Source organism: Panthera pardus, unplaced genomic scaffold, assembly GCF_024362965.1.
Source record: "Panthera pardus isolate Hobbes unplaced genomic scaffold, ASM2436296v1 HiC_scaffold_20, whole genome shotgun sequence".
Taxonomy (NCBI): Eukaryota; Metazoa; Chordata; class Mammalia; order Carnivora; family Felidae; genus Panthera; species Panthera pardus.
The window spans coordinates 27,944,799-27,958,952 of NW_026526766.1; the positions used below are offsets into that span (position 1 = coordinate 27,944,799).

The 14,154-nt window shown below is 46.4% G+C and overlaps 1 protein-coding gene and 1 long non-coding RNA gene across 10 annotated transcripts in view; one reads left to right on the forward strand and one right to left on the reverse strand.

The window, feature by feature from the left end:
* DAPK1 (death associated protein kinase 1) overlaps positions 1 to 14,154 on the forward strand; it is a 188,760-nt gene that overhangs the window by 75,738 nt on the left and 98,868 nt on the right. The window lies entirely within an intron of this gene.
* Positions 1,692 to 12,831, reverse strand: LOC109251683 (uncharacterized). Of its 2 annotated transcripts, XR_008424179.1 has the most exons (4): positions 12,505 to 12,831; positions 12,337 to 12,433; positions 3,936 to 3,986; positions 1,692 to 1,901 (listed from the first exon to the last, which is right to left on the reverse strand). It is a non-coding gene; the product is annotated as an uncharacterized LOC109251683 (long non-coding RNA). The 2 variants fall into 2 exon arrangements; XR_002073628.2 differs by having other exon boundaries at positions 12,337 to 12,831.

Below are 14,154 nucleotides of genomic sequence, written 5' to 3' on the forward strand. Positions count from 1 at the left end.
TTTTCTCACAGCTGGGGAGGCTGTAAGTCTGAGATCAGGGTACAGGGTGGTCAGGTTCTGGCGAGAGTTTTCTTTCTGGATTGCAGATGGCTGCCTTCCTGCTAAGTCCTCACGTGGCAGAGACAAAGGGAGGGAGAGAGAGAGAGCAGATCTCTTTCCTACTACGGGCCCTAATCCCAGACTCTACCTCTCAGAGGCCCCACCTCCAAATGCCATCACACTGGGGTTAGGGCTTCCATACATGAATTTTGGGGGGTGGGGGACACAGTTCAGTCGATAACGAGGTGGAGTGAGTTAAAAGGCTGGATGTGTCATAAAAACACCAGGAGAGAAATGGCAATCATTAGAGGCTCCAGGACTGTAGCATCTAGCTTTTTGGGGCCCAGTAATGGTTGACGTTCCGTGACACTCTTCACTGCTCTTCAGTAGAGAGGACAAATCCTAAAAAATGTGGCCAGGAGTGGCTGGCACGTTTGTTGAGACTGACACTCCACTTGTGTTCCTTCTGCCATGTTCACGACCATGAAGATTTTCTCCCTACCATGGGACTATTTTTTCCCCTACCATGGAACTATTTTCTCCCTACTATGCTGACTGCCCCCACCTCTAATGGGGTCTCTGTGTCGTAAGGAGTATTGTTGACCAGAGCTATAGCCGCATAGAATGTTCCTGCTCTGTCAAGAAGTAGCCCAACCCTAGGATCTTGGGACTGTCTTCTCCAGATCAGTGGTGCATAATAGTTGGCCGCCTTTAGAATGGCATGACACTTATCTTTCTATTATTTAATAGGGAGAAGGAAGGAAGCAAAGGAATGGTAAACAGAGAGAAAGACTCCTAGAGATTGTGATTTTCAGCCAGGAGAGGGAAGAACAACATTTCGTTCTGCATTCCCCCTTTTTTGGTGATATTTTGGATGTTTTAAGACATTTTAGGAAATATTTTAGGGGGGATAAAACCCCAAACACCATGCTGTGTCTGACACAGAGCCAGTGCTCAAGAAATGTTCATTGAATGAAAGCAGGAATGAATGTGGGTAGCAATCACCTGGATTTAGGTAGAGAGTAGAGATCCCTATTGTACCTCAGCATATTTAACCCTCCCCTTTGGGTGGAACGTGAGGCACTCTCTGCAGAAGTGCCTGTGAATCTCACCTCATGGGTTTGTTAATGCTTATGACTTTCAGCAGCAAGAAGTCATGGGCATCAGTACTGTGATGTCTCACAAGTGAGGGAGAAATGAATCAGCCCTGTATTTAAAAAATATGGTGCAGAGAGAGGGCAGATGTCTGTGAGCAGTGAAAATCTGGGCATGCAGACTTCTCTTTCACCTCCCCCTGCCATCCTGTCAGCAACTTTTATTTCCTTGCAGATGATGTAACCATTACTCTGCTTCCTAGTTTGGGGCTGCCTCATTACCAATAACTCTTCCTCTGCTCCACAGCCATCAACCAAATAACCCAAATCTCCATTTCCAACAGCCACTCACATGGCTCCTCCCCCCCACTGACTTGTCCGCACTTTCTGCCCTGACCAACTTGGCCTCCCAGGAAACTTCCAGTCCATCCACCATTTTCTCACTATCACGCTCTCCTTCCTTTGCTTCAGTCCTTGGGCAGGAGGAGGGGGAAACTGAAAAAATAAGATCACATACAAAGTCAGCTTACCAAATAGGATCAAACTTTTATAGTTGGGTCATAATCTGTATTTCTCACTGGGGTAAGAACTGCGTAGAAATCTGCATGGAAATCTTGCTGCATAGAAATCCTTCCTGGAGCCATAAGCTTGTCTGCAGGAAGAAGAATTTGCTAGAGAAGCTGGAAGGAGATTTGGTAAATGCCTTCAAGTACACGAATGCTTGTTAGAGCATGTGGGTTGTCCAATTGACTTCCGTGCTCCATACGGCTGAGTATGTTTAAAAAGAAAACCATTTTAGCACAAATAAATGAAGAGTTGAAAGTGTAATCATGTATTTTTAAAAATGTTTATTTATTTTTTATTTTTGAGAAAGAGAGCGCACGTGTGTGCGTGCCTACGAGAGAGCAGAGAGAGGGAGACAGAGGATCTGAAGTGGGCTATGTGCTGACAGCAGAGAGCATGATGTGGGGCATGAACCCATGAACCGTGAGATCATGACCTGAGCCAAAGTCAGATGCTTACCCAACTGAGCCACCCAGGCGCCCCAGTATAATCACATATTTTTAAGATAAAAATACCTAGAATACATAGTCTGGGTTGCCAGGATACTTTTTGGTCCCTATTATTATTCTAATAAGGTCAGTGGTAGTATCTTTCATCTTTCAATGATTCATGTGCTAAATTAGCAATGTTTCACCTCCCAGTGACTCCACAAGTATCCTTTCCACTTTCCTTCTATAAATAAAATAATCAAGCTATGTCCCAGTTTTATATGATAGCTATAAAATTAGCCTGAAGCTGGGCTGTTTGACACAATAGTCACAGGCCGCTTATGGATGTGGAGTACTTAAAAAGTATGGAGAGTCCAAATTGAGATGTACGGGGGACACCTGGGTGGCTCAGTGGGTTAAGCATCCAGCTTTGGCTCAGGTGATGATCTCATGGTTTGTTGAGTTTAAGCCCCATGTCGGGCTCTGTGCTGACAGTATGGAACCTGCTTGGGATCCTCTGTCCCTCCCTCTCCCTGCCTCTCTCTCTCTCTCTCTCAAAAATAAATAAACATTAAAAAAAATTTAAAAAAAAAACACCAGAGATGGTTGTGGGTGCAAAGCACACGCTGGGGTTTAAGCCTCATCCCCCCCATGAGATAAGTAAAATATGGCATAATAAATTTTTAAAAATTTATTTATTTATTTAATTTGCTGTTTAGTGCAGAGCCTGACACGGGGCTTGTGAGATGATGACCTGAGCTGAAACCAAGAGTTGGATGCTCAAGGAACTGAGACACCCAGGGGTCCCTAGAGATAAGAGTTTTAAAGTTAATTCAGCACCCTAAAAGTTACATTCTATGGTTTGTTAATACAGTGATTGGGCCAATGCATCAAAAATTAAGCAGAAAAATTTGGAGTTCCAGGGCTGAACAAATCGATTCATCCATCCCTTCAGTAAACATTTGCTGGAGGAAGAGAGAGGGAAGGCATGAGTTCTAGCAGGTTCAGAACTCCCTCCTCACCCACACCATGTGAGTTCCATGGATTTGTAGGCAGATCCAAAAGCAGAGATTTGGGAAATATGGGATGTTCTAGTAGCTGTACATGTTGCCTGATTCATCGTTGTCAGGCTCATGTGGACAGTTTCAAAGCTAACTCTCAGGCATGAAGCTTTCCTTGGTGTTTCCTGCCTTCATAGTCAATAGATAGTAGCATTTCACATTTACATTAATAATAATGGAAGAATTGGATTTGGGGTTTTTTGGTGTTGAGTTGTATAAATTAATATATTTCTTGGAAAACAATAACTTGAAAGGATATATGCACCCCTATGTTTATTGCAGCAATATTTACAATAGCCAAATTTTGGAAGCAACCCAAGGGGGTCCATAATGACGGTAGATGAATGGATGAAGATGATGCGGGATATATATGTGTGCGTGTGTGTCTGCGTGTGTCTGTGTATACACACACACACACACACACACGCGCGCGCGCGCACACACACACACCCACACCCACACACACGAATATTATCCAGCTATGAAAAAGAATGAAATCTTGCCATTTGCAACAACATGAATGGAGCTAAAGAGTATAATGCCAAGCGAGATAAGTCAGAGAAAGACAAATACCATATGATTTCACTCATATGTGGAATTTAAGAAACAAAACAAACTAACAAAGGGAAAAAGAGAGACAAACCAAAAAACCAGGCTCTTAACTATAGAGAACAAATAGATGGTTACGGAAGGACAGTGGGTGGAGGGATGGGTGAAATAGGTGATGGGGATTAAGAGATTACACTTACCTTGATGAGCATGAGTAATGTATAGAAGTGTTGAATCACTGTATTGTACACCTGAAAGTAATACAACACTATGTTAATCATCCTGGAATTAAACACACACACATGCAAAATAATAATGGAAGAAAAAACAAGATCAGATAATTCTCTACTTTCTTTGCAGATTTAAATTTTCCTTTTAATGCTTTGTTTTCCAACAGGGAGCATTTCTGGAGGATGCTAATCTTATTTTTCTGGTGCATGATACATGTTAGGCTTGAATGATCAAAGTTGCAAAGTTAACTGGAGAAATTTGAGTCTTCTTGGAACACATGCAAACTTGAGTTAGCAACAGCCCCAGATGGCCTCAGTTAGAACCTCTGCTCCATAAGCTGTCCAAGAGATAGATCAATAGCCTATAACCCTCCTGAGGTAAGGTTGCCTCATAGAATTTGACCATCCACTCACTCCTGAGACTGTTAGGCCAGAAAGACTTCACAATATTAATGAAGGACTCCGGGTGTAGAAATCTGCCATTCATGGTTCCCTTCTCTGTACCCTGAATATTTCAGTATTTCATTAACCCGAGCAGTCAGCACCATCCCCTCATGCTGAGATATTCTGAAGCCAGCAGGCTTTGTGGGAGATAGACTCAGCAGCATGTGCCCAAGATGGCTGCTCCAGAACAGGATTGGGAAGAACTGGATTGGTTTTACCTTCTCTAATTTTCTGTAAAAGGACAATATATGAGCCTCAGCATGTGCCTAAGAGATGTAGGTGGTTTTAAGCAAACACATACAATAATAATAATTGTAGTAACAGTAGCAAGCAGGTGGTCTATATTATGAGTCAGGCCATATTGAAAGATCTTGACTTGTATAACTCATTTAATCCCTTACAACAACTGTTTAACGTAGGTACAGTTATTATGCTCAGTTTACTGATGAGAAACCTGAGCCACAGAGAGGTTGAAAATTTGCCCAAGATCACACAGCTAGTAAGTGGCAAAGCCAGGATTCAAAACCAGGCCCTTTGCCTCCACAGTTTATGAGTCATAATGTCACGCAGAAGATTAATTTTATCTATCTAGATATTTAAATTAGTATTGGAAGACTCGAACTGGCTGTTTCTAAATCCTATTTAAAAGAATACTTTTCTTCCTTCATCATCCCTTATTAGAGACTGACTGGATGGAACCCATTTAGGAATCTTTGGAAATGGAGACAGTGGTTTTATTCCCAGCTGTGAGGTTATTCAATATTTCCAAATATTGATGTTATATTTGTTTGGTAGTATGGAGTACATAAGACACAATTACATCTTTTTACATCTTAGAGCAGTCCTGTAAGTTAAACATTATTAATCTCAATTTTTTTTTTTAATTTCCTAAATGATCATGCTGAGGCTCAGAAGAGGTACAGAATGGTCAGTGTTCCCACTGATAGATGGCAGAGGGGGGTCAGCATCCGGTACTGCTATCTTGTGGCCTAGCACTCTACCCTGCACACAATACATTTCTGCTCAGGTTAAGGGGACTCTCTGTCACATTGCAAAGTTAATCTTAAGGCACATGTGTGTCAAATCTATTTCTAAAACGAATCTAGAGAAGTTGATGGCAATATGGATTTTCAAGTTTCAATCTGGGAAGATCATTAGGGTAATAGAGATTCAGGAAATGTAATTCATCATAGGATTCTAACACTACTGAACGATATGTTTCCTTTCAGTTAAGTGAGGAGAATGGTAAGGCAGGGCCTTGATTTCTGTACCGAATCTTAAAGTTGGGAGGGACCTAAGAGACCATTATCCCACCTTCCACTCATTCCTGGCTAATGGCCTAATTCCTTTTGACAACCTTTCAGATAGCGACAGTTCTCGTGCCCAGAAGCAGAACCTCCCTGTTGCCCTGTCCCCGCCCCTCCCACTGCCACCTACACTGTTTCCATCTTTCTTACCATGTGGAAGTGCCCAGTGTGGGGCCCAGACAGGCTGAGTGCAGGAGTGCGGTACCCCTAAAACATGCTGGTGCTGTACCCATGATGTCAGCAGGGATGTGGCTTGTGTCATTTGTGATCAACTAGTTAGGTATTTTCTGTATGAGCTGCTGTCGTGTGAGGTGAATTTCTCTGAACTTAGATATAGGGATTTCTGTTTATCTCTCTTATGAGTTTGGTTATTCAGCCAGCTGGGATAATTTAGATCCTAGGTTCCATCAGTTCTCTAGTCATTCCTCTTAGAGTGGTTATTAAAAAATGCAGTAAGTATGCCTTCATCTAATACACTGAGAAACAGCTTATCTAGGACAGTGCTAAACTCAGGAGCCCTCTCGCCTGCCACATGGTGATTCACCATTTCATCTACAAAAATATCGTGAAGAATTATGTCACAGGCCTTGTGGAAATCAAAATATTTTTTTGGTCTATATTATTTCCCATTCCTGCCTGTGTTGTTACCAACCCAAACAGAGGCAGGGAGAATGTTCTTGCTGATTGTGCTGTTGATCACCTGCTGTTTTTAATTCATCTGATCAATAATTGATTCTCAATTTTTGCTGGAGACTAATGAACAAGCTGATTGATCTTAAAAAACAGAGCCAGTTTGGTCCTCTTTTGAACATCAGCATAGCGTCATTCCTTAATATTTGTCCAAGATTGCCAGCAAAGATTTGAGACTGCTTCGGCCACCCTCGGGTTTGACTTGCTCAGACCTGCAGACTTGAATTTCTTGTAAATGCCCAACCAGACAATCTTTCATTATCTTTTGTTCTAAACTCAAGCTTTAGTTAGTTCCACCTTTAGTCAGTTCCACGAACTGAGTAAAGTTCGTTGACCCCACACATGAAAAAAATGGAAGCTCAAAAGAATTCATTTTTTTTCCTACATGTCTATCACACCATCGACTCTGACCAGCCACTCTTAGTCCTTTTCTGTCCATCTTCTGTTATGTGTTGTTGTTTTTTTCTTTCTTAAAGCTTAGTTTATTTGAGCTTCCTGAATAATGTGTGCCGTTTTATTGTATTCATACAAGATCATGAGTCTTGCCTTCCCATTTTCCATTCTTTAGAAATCTGACCTCATGGGCTTTGCAGACTGCATTGATTTCTCAAGGGCCAGTTACAGATTGCTTAATGACTATGGAAAATTCTTATTTAAAAAATATTTAGGTTGTGCTTCAGTTTGCCCACTTACCTAAAGTTATGGCATAAGGCATCTGCTTATGCAAAGCACTTAGCCCTGAGGAGACCTTAGCTCCAAGGAGCCCGGGAGAATTCCCTTAGGTATCAGTAGCCCATATGAAGACTATAATATACCTTTGGTTTTCAAATGAGTGTACAAGATCAAATACACTGATTGTCCCCTTGACGAGCTTCTGAGGCAGGTGGGCAACTCCTAGGGGGCCTATTGGGACCTAGCACATGGCTGGAGCCTGGTGAATGCTGGAGAAAAGTGAATGCACAGGGACTGCCCAGAGCTAGAATGTTCTTAAAACAAACAATGGACATCTTTTGTGATATTTCTAATTACTGGAGCAACTGTTCAACCACGTCCAGAGGTTCAGTGGAAATAAATGTTTCCATAGGTAGGTAGTCAGCATATAGTTTTAAGGTGACAGATAAGGCGATTGAGTCAACCGGCACAGCCGACCCTTGTACAACACAGGTGTGAACTGTGTGGGTCCATTTATGTGTGAGCTTTTTTGTCCCCCCAATAAATACAATGCAGTACTAGAAATGTATTGCCTCTTCCTGATGATTTCCTGAGTACCATTTTCTTTTCCCTAGCTTACTTTAAGAATCCCGTATATGATATCCCAAACGTGTGAATCAACTGTGTGTAAGGCTTCTGGTCAACAGTAGGCTATTGATAGTTACGTTTTGGGGGAGTCAAAGTTAATACTTAGATTTTCAGCTCTGTGGGGGTTGGGTTGCTGTGCCAATTCCTGTGTTATTCAAGGGTCAACTGTATTAATTCAGAAATTTTTTCGAATGCACCATAGTAGGTTCTGGGGTGTTAATTTGCATAAAAATCGTATGCACAAATATGATATGAACATTTTTTTTAAAGCTCACCTATTGGTAGAGTGCAGTGTAGGTAAGCCCAGTGTAACTTCTGGAAGTGCATCTGGTAAGCCCAGTGTAACTTCTTTGTGGTTCCAAAGTAACTGGTGATAGAGCTCTCATAAATGCCTAATGACTCCTGATTAGCTGGAAACATGGGTTCTTTTTTTGTGCCATTCACTTGCCTATTAAGCGGAAAATAACCTTCAAATCGTATGTACTGACCTTTTACAGCTTTTTAGCCAGCACCAACTCCCTCCCAGAGCTCACTGATGCCATGATGCCACCCAGCTTTAGCGGAGACGGGCAGCCCTCACTTCTGGAGTTGATCTAGAAGCCCCAGAGTGGCTAGAAGCCACTTCTGGAGTTGGGCTAGAAGCTCCAGCACCTAGAGTGGAAAACTTAAACTAGTGGCTCGGGGTGGTGCGCCTGCCTTAGGGCATCATGAGTGCGTTAGATTGTTTGTTGCTCCAGGCCCGTAGCCCTTGTTTTCTTTGGGCCTCATTACCTGCCTGGGAATTGTGGTTGGATCTTTAAACTGTTTTCATGGGAATGCATATAGGGACAAGCTGGTGATCGGAGTGGTAAGACCATGCAGGCCCTCAGGGGAGGCTCTGCAGAGTCAGAGGCCATGGGTGTGGGGAGGGGAGCAGGGACCCGCAGCCCCCCACGCCACAGGCAGCTAACGAAGGACTTCCCACCACACCTCGACAGGGGCCTTTGCAGAGGTCAGCCCCCCTTCAGTTCTGCAATACCTCCCTCCCCTGCCTGCCAGAAATTTGTGTTTTCATAAGACAGAGCTCCCCCTGAATTCAGATTCCACATTTTCTTAGGAAGTGACACCTCCCCGCTGCCCCCCCCCCCGCCCCAACACACACACACACACACACACACACACACACACACACACAGAAAGGTGAATGGGTTTGCAATCCCTGCTTCAGGAGGTATCACTTTCATACCTCATACACGCGAGGTGTGTTCATTTTCTGTAGTGTTTGACCTAAGACCTGGTTAGTGTCACCTGTGCCTCAGAAACCCCACTTCCTGGGAGAAGTGACGTCATGTGTGTGTTGGGTCTCCTGGCCGTGGGATTCACAGCCCTCCCCTGCCTCTGATAATAAGCTTCGTGCTTGCTCGGGTCCGATCACAGGGGTGAGGTCAGCCCACGTGGCAGGCTTCCAGGGTGTTCTGCTTCCCCTGAGGGGAGACTCAGACTTCCCGGGAGCTCTGGTTTCTCCTTAACTTATCATCTTTCAGTTTTATCTTCGTGGCTGTCTCTTCAGGTAACTCCAGCAGTGACTTTCCCCGCCAGCCTCTCCTTGCTGGCCTGAAGTGACCCCCTCAGTGCCTGTTTTCTCCTCTCCCTAGACTTCCTCTGTGAGGTGAGTCCCCACCTGATTCAGAGCCAAGGTGATGGATCTGTAGGCATCACGGGAAAGGACTTGGCCAAGAGCGCTGTGGAAAGGATTCCTCTCGGCCGGGCCGAGAGCCAGACAACTGCTAAGTGCCTCTTAGAGACCTGGGTCCGGGACTCTTGCAGGCCCTGGGAAGAAACACCATGAAGAAGCCACTATCCTCCGTTGTAGTCAGTCTCCTGAGCCAGACAGGCCTGTGTCCAGCGTCTCCCAAGCACATCGGTCCTCAGGCTGTGCCGAAAGCCACATGATGCCAAGCTTATTTCAATTTCTTCCAAGGTCACTCAAGTCCATATTCCTCAATATAGACCTGGCTTTTGGGGATAAGGCGGAGCTAATTCTTCTGATGACAAAGCATGGCGGAGGGAGGGGGGCCCAGACCTGCCTGTGACGTGCTCCCCTCGGCAGCACGTCTACCAGACCTGTCCGTGAAAGCACACAGGCAGATAGAACTTCTACCTAAGCTGAGAAGGAAGATGTGCAAACATCCAGACATCTTTGTGAAGCGTCTCGCATGTTCCAGAACCGGGCAGAGTCCATGTCTGGGAGGACTATCACAGTTTCTGGAAGCTTCGTTGTTTCGATGCAACTGGGTGCTATGGTTGTACAATTACAACCTGTGCCCATTAGTCTCGGCTGAACTTTACTTTTCATGTTACCTTTGGCTGGCTTTCCCTATCTTGAATCTCCACATGAATGAAACTGACTTTCTTTTTCAGTCACGGGAGAAGGGACTTCAGCTCAGCTCCTGTATTTCTTCTCTTTCCCCATAAAGTTATATGAACCTACTGCTCTCTTTTTCAGCTCTTTCCCCCTGAGAGGAGCTTGCTGCCTGGAGGACAGATCGTACCTTATGACCCAGTTCACTTTAGCCCAGAAGCTGAATAGGGATGATATGACAAAATCAGGGTGAACAAACACTGGGACTGATCCCAGGGGAAGCATTGCCGAAGTCAGAATGAACAAATAAGGGACTGACCCCTCTGAGTCTCAGCAGGGCACCCAAACCCCCACTGTGGTTTGAACACACTCTGGGGGCGGGAAGCCCACGTCTGCAGTCACCTGTCGAGGTCACCATTGATTAAATGGGAGGGCTGATCCTGGCCTGGCATGACACCCTTTCCTTATAAGGGCCTTGTACTCTCCAGAATACTGGACTCGAAGGGCAATCCTGGTCCCACTGTGGGACTTAACTATATTTGGACCGAATGTTTGGAGTGTTGTTGTTTGTTTTATTTGTCTGGTGAAGGTTCTCTTTAGATTGTATCAGATGGCACTGTCCTGATACTTGTTTTCTTCCTTCCTTTCCCTTCGGCTTAAAAAAACAAAAAACAAACACCAAGCACATGTCTGTGTCCAGCCCTGAGTTTGGTAGCCCGGGTGGTGCTGAGTGGATTAGGTGGAGTTCTCCCCCAGCCCTCAGCTAGAGCGGGGCCCCCACTCACTCTACACACCTCTGTCCATCATACAGAGCACTCGCAACCCTGTTATATGGAGATGTCCTGTTCGTCACTGTGAGGTACAAATTCCAAAAGTCACAGACCGTATCTGAATCAGGCAAGATGATGTATGGCCACAAGTGACAGTAACCAAAGGAAGGGCCCCCAGAACAAGATGGCAGCATTGCTTCTAGGCGCGTGTAAATCAAGGGCCCGCGAGGCTGCTGAGGACTCACTCTAAGAGGTTTGCAGGGTCAGGGCTCCTTCCCGTCATTGCCACACCCTTTTGGTGATGGCTCCCATGGTCCAAAGTGGAGTAGGGTCAGGAGTTGTCCTATAAACCCACCGGCAGGGGCGCCTGGGTGGCTCAGTCGGTTAAGCGTCCGACTTCAGCTCAGGTCACGATCTCGCAGTCCGTGAGTTCGAGCCCCGCGTCGGGCTCTGGGCTGATGGCTCAGAGCCTAGAGCCTGCTTCCGATTCTGTGTCTCCCTCTCTCTCTGCCCCTCCCCTGTTCATGCTGCTGTCTCTCTCTGTCTCAAAAATAAATAAACGTTAACTAAAAAAAAAATAAAAAATAAAAAAAATAAACCCACCGGCAAATAGTACTGCGCCCTGCCTCGGGGCCTCTACCCTCCACAGCTCCCCTGCCAGCTCTCAGTTCCTATCAAAACTACCCAACCCAATGGACCACCTGAAAGAAGAGAAAAATTCGTCTCAAATGGTACTGGGCCTGTGTCAGGACTGAGACCATCGTGCATTTGCCTGTCTCCTCTAAGCTGCCAGACCAACAGCCTGAAGGAGGCAGAGGAACAGCCACCCCAAAGCGGTGGGCGGCTTCCTCGCCCCGGCCTGACTTAGTGGGCCCCCACCCTTCTGAGGGTCTGAACGCTCCCAGTGCCATCTCTGCACGTAGCTGCCTGGCACCAAGGAGGAAGCAGCCTGACCGGGGCCATGCCTTAGGAAATAACCTCAGAGTGTGGCTCTGTGTTGAAAATTAAAGGGAAACTGTGCATACAGAGTCCAGTCCCAGCTCTGATGAAGAAACTAACTGGGAGAGAAGACTAAAGCAAACTTTCCGAAGAAAATGCGACTTCAAAATGCTCCATGACAAAAAACAAGCAAGGGGCGCCTGGGTGGCTCAGTCCGTTGAGCGTCCGACATCGGCTCAGGTCATGATCTCATGGTTGGTGGGTTCGGGCTCCACGTCCGGCTCTGTGCTGACAGCTCAGAGCCTGGAGCCTGCATCACATTCTGTGTCTCCCTCTCTCTCTCTGCCCCTCCCCCATTCACACTCTGTCTCTCAAAAGTGAATAAACATTAAAAAAAGAATTAAAAAACAAAACAAAAACAACAACAACAAAAACAAGCAAAACAATCACAAAAGGGTTTTGTGGTTATTGACCGAAAGCCTCTGAAACGTTGAATGCTGTATACCCGCTCTTGGAGACAGCAGTCAGCTGAGTCTTTTCATACAGACCTGTGGGACCCTCTTCACACAGTTTTCCCTCACCTGCTTGGCTGTGAAACCCTTTCTCCGAGTAGCATCTCTTGATTTGAGAAACGCTCTTCCAGATGGATCTCAGACCTTCCCCGTCCAGAGAGGTGTCCTAGGGACAAATGGGATGAGTAAAAACATGCACTGCTGATTTTCTAATCTTTCTTATTTCTGAGTCCTCACCTGCTTGGGGTTGCTAACTCCTTAATTATAAGGAGGCTGCTCGAGCCGCCCGATACTCTGGCTTCTTTGACCCACCGGCAGCACCGTGCTTCTGCTAGAAGCCAGATCCTTGGCCACCCTTGCCTTGGGTCCAGGCTTTTGCTGTCTTCTCCTGGGCGTGGGTTTCTCTGTGTGGTCCTGGCTTCCAGGAGGGTGCTCTCCCAAGGGGTCCACTCTCTGCCCCGGGCCTCCTCCCGCTGCATTGCTTTTACATCTCCTGGCCGCCCGTAGGCGTCACCTCGAGTTCTGCATCTCACTCCTGACTCCTGTGTTGCTCTGGTTCCCGGGGCGACATGCTGGTGTTTATGCCCTTGGTAAACTCTGCCCCTCCCCTGTCCGTACCCTGGCAACCTGCGCTGCTTTCTCATTGGTTGGGGGAACCCCGTTCTTCCAATCATGTGCCATTTTGACCGAGCCCCGGTAGCAATGTCAAATAGTTTTTGAGGGGTTGTGTGTTTTTGATCACTTTCACTATCTGCATCAGCAGCATCATCACCAGCTTTGAATTTTTCTAAAAAGTGTTTTGCCTGCCTGTCGTGTGCAGCTTCTCAAAGGGCAGAGAGAGGCAGTTCGGAGTGTGGGCCGCACCCAGAAGCCTTCCAAGGGAATTGAACTTGGTGCTGAAGTATGCGGTCCCCAGATGGGTTAGCTGTCATCATCTGCTGAAATCCGGGCACTGGTGGGCTGGGATGGAAGGGGGGGCTTCCACCGGGCAGGGCAATGTGCGTTCTCCTCACATGCGCTCATCTCCAGGTGGCAGTCACCGTGGGAATTCCCTGGGCACGTGGACATGAGGGAGCAGCGTGTGCACTGAGTCTTGTCGGGGCAGTAGGTTCTGTGTTTCAGGGTGGGACCTGCGCTCAACATGGCTTGGGCGTTCTTGTGCCTTCCCATGCCTTCCCGTTAGGCCGGTCTGGGATCCCGGTCACCTGCTGGCCTCTCACCCCCCAGTATCGAGTCCTTCCTCCACACGGCTTTCTAGGTCATGGGCCAAACCCACCATCCGAAATATTTTATTGGCTGTCCCACCTGTCCGTTGCTGTGTAACAACCCCCCCCCCCAAAAAAAAAAAAAATCATGGAAGCATAAACCAGCAATTTGCTATGATCTCTCACGCTTCTGTGGCTTGCCTGAGCATTCCTGCTTGGGGTCTCTCAGGTTGCACTAAGTGGTTGGGTGGGGCTGGAGCCATCTGAAGACTTTTTTTAAAATTTTTAAAAATATTTATTCATTTTTGAGAGACAGAGAAACAGAGTATGATGACGGGAGGAACAGAGAAAGAGGGAGACACAGAATCTGAAGCAGGCTCCAGGCTCTGAGCTGTCAGCACAGAGCCCAATGCTGGGCTCGAACTCAGAAACTGCAAGATCATGACTTCAGCCGAAGTCAGACGCTTACCTGACTGAGACACCCAGGTGCCCCACCGTCTGAAGACTCAATGAGCCAGATGTTCAATAGCCACTCACTTGGCCAGCCTGTTAAAGCTGCTGTCAGCTCAGAGGGAGCTGTTGATGGGAACACCTCCACATGGCCTCTCCACACAGCCCGGGCTTCTCCCAGTATCGTGGCGGGGTTCCAAGTGGGAGCACCCAAGAGTGTGTGCTCTGAGAA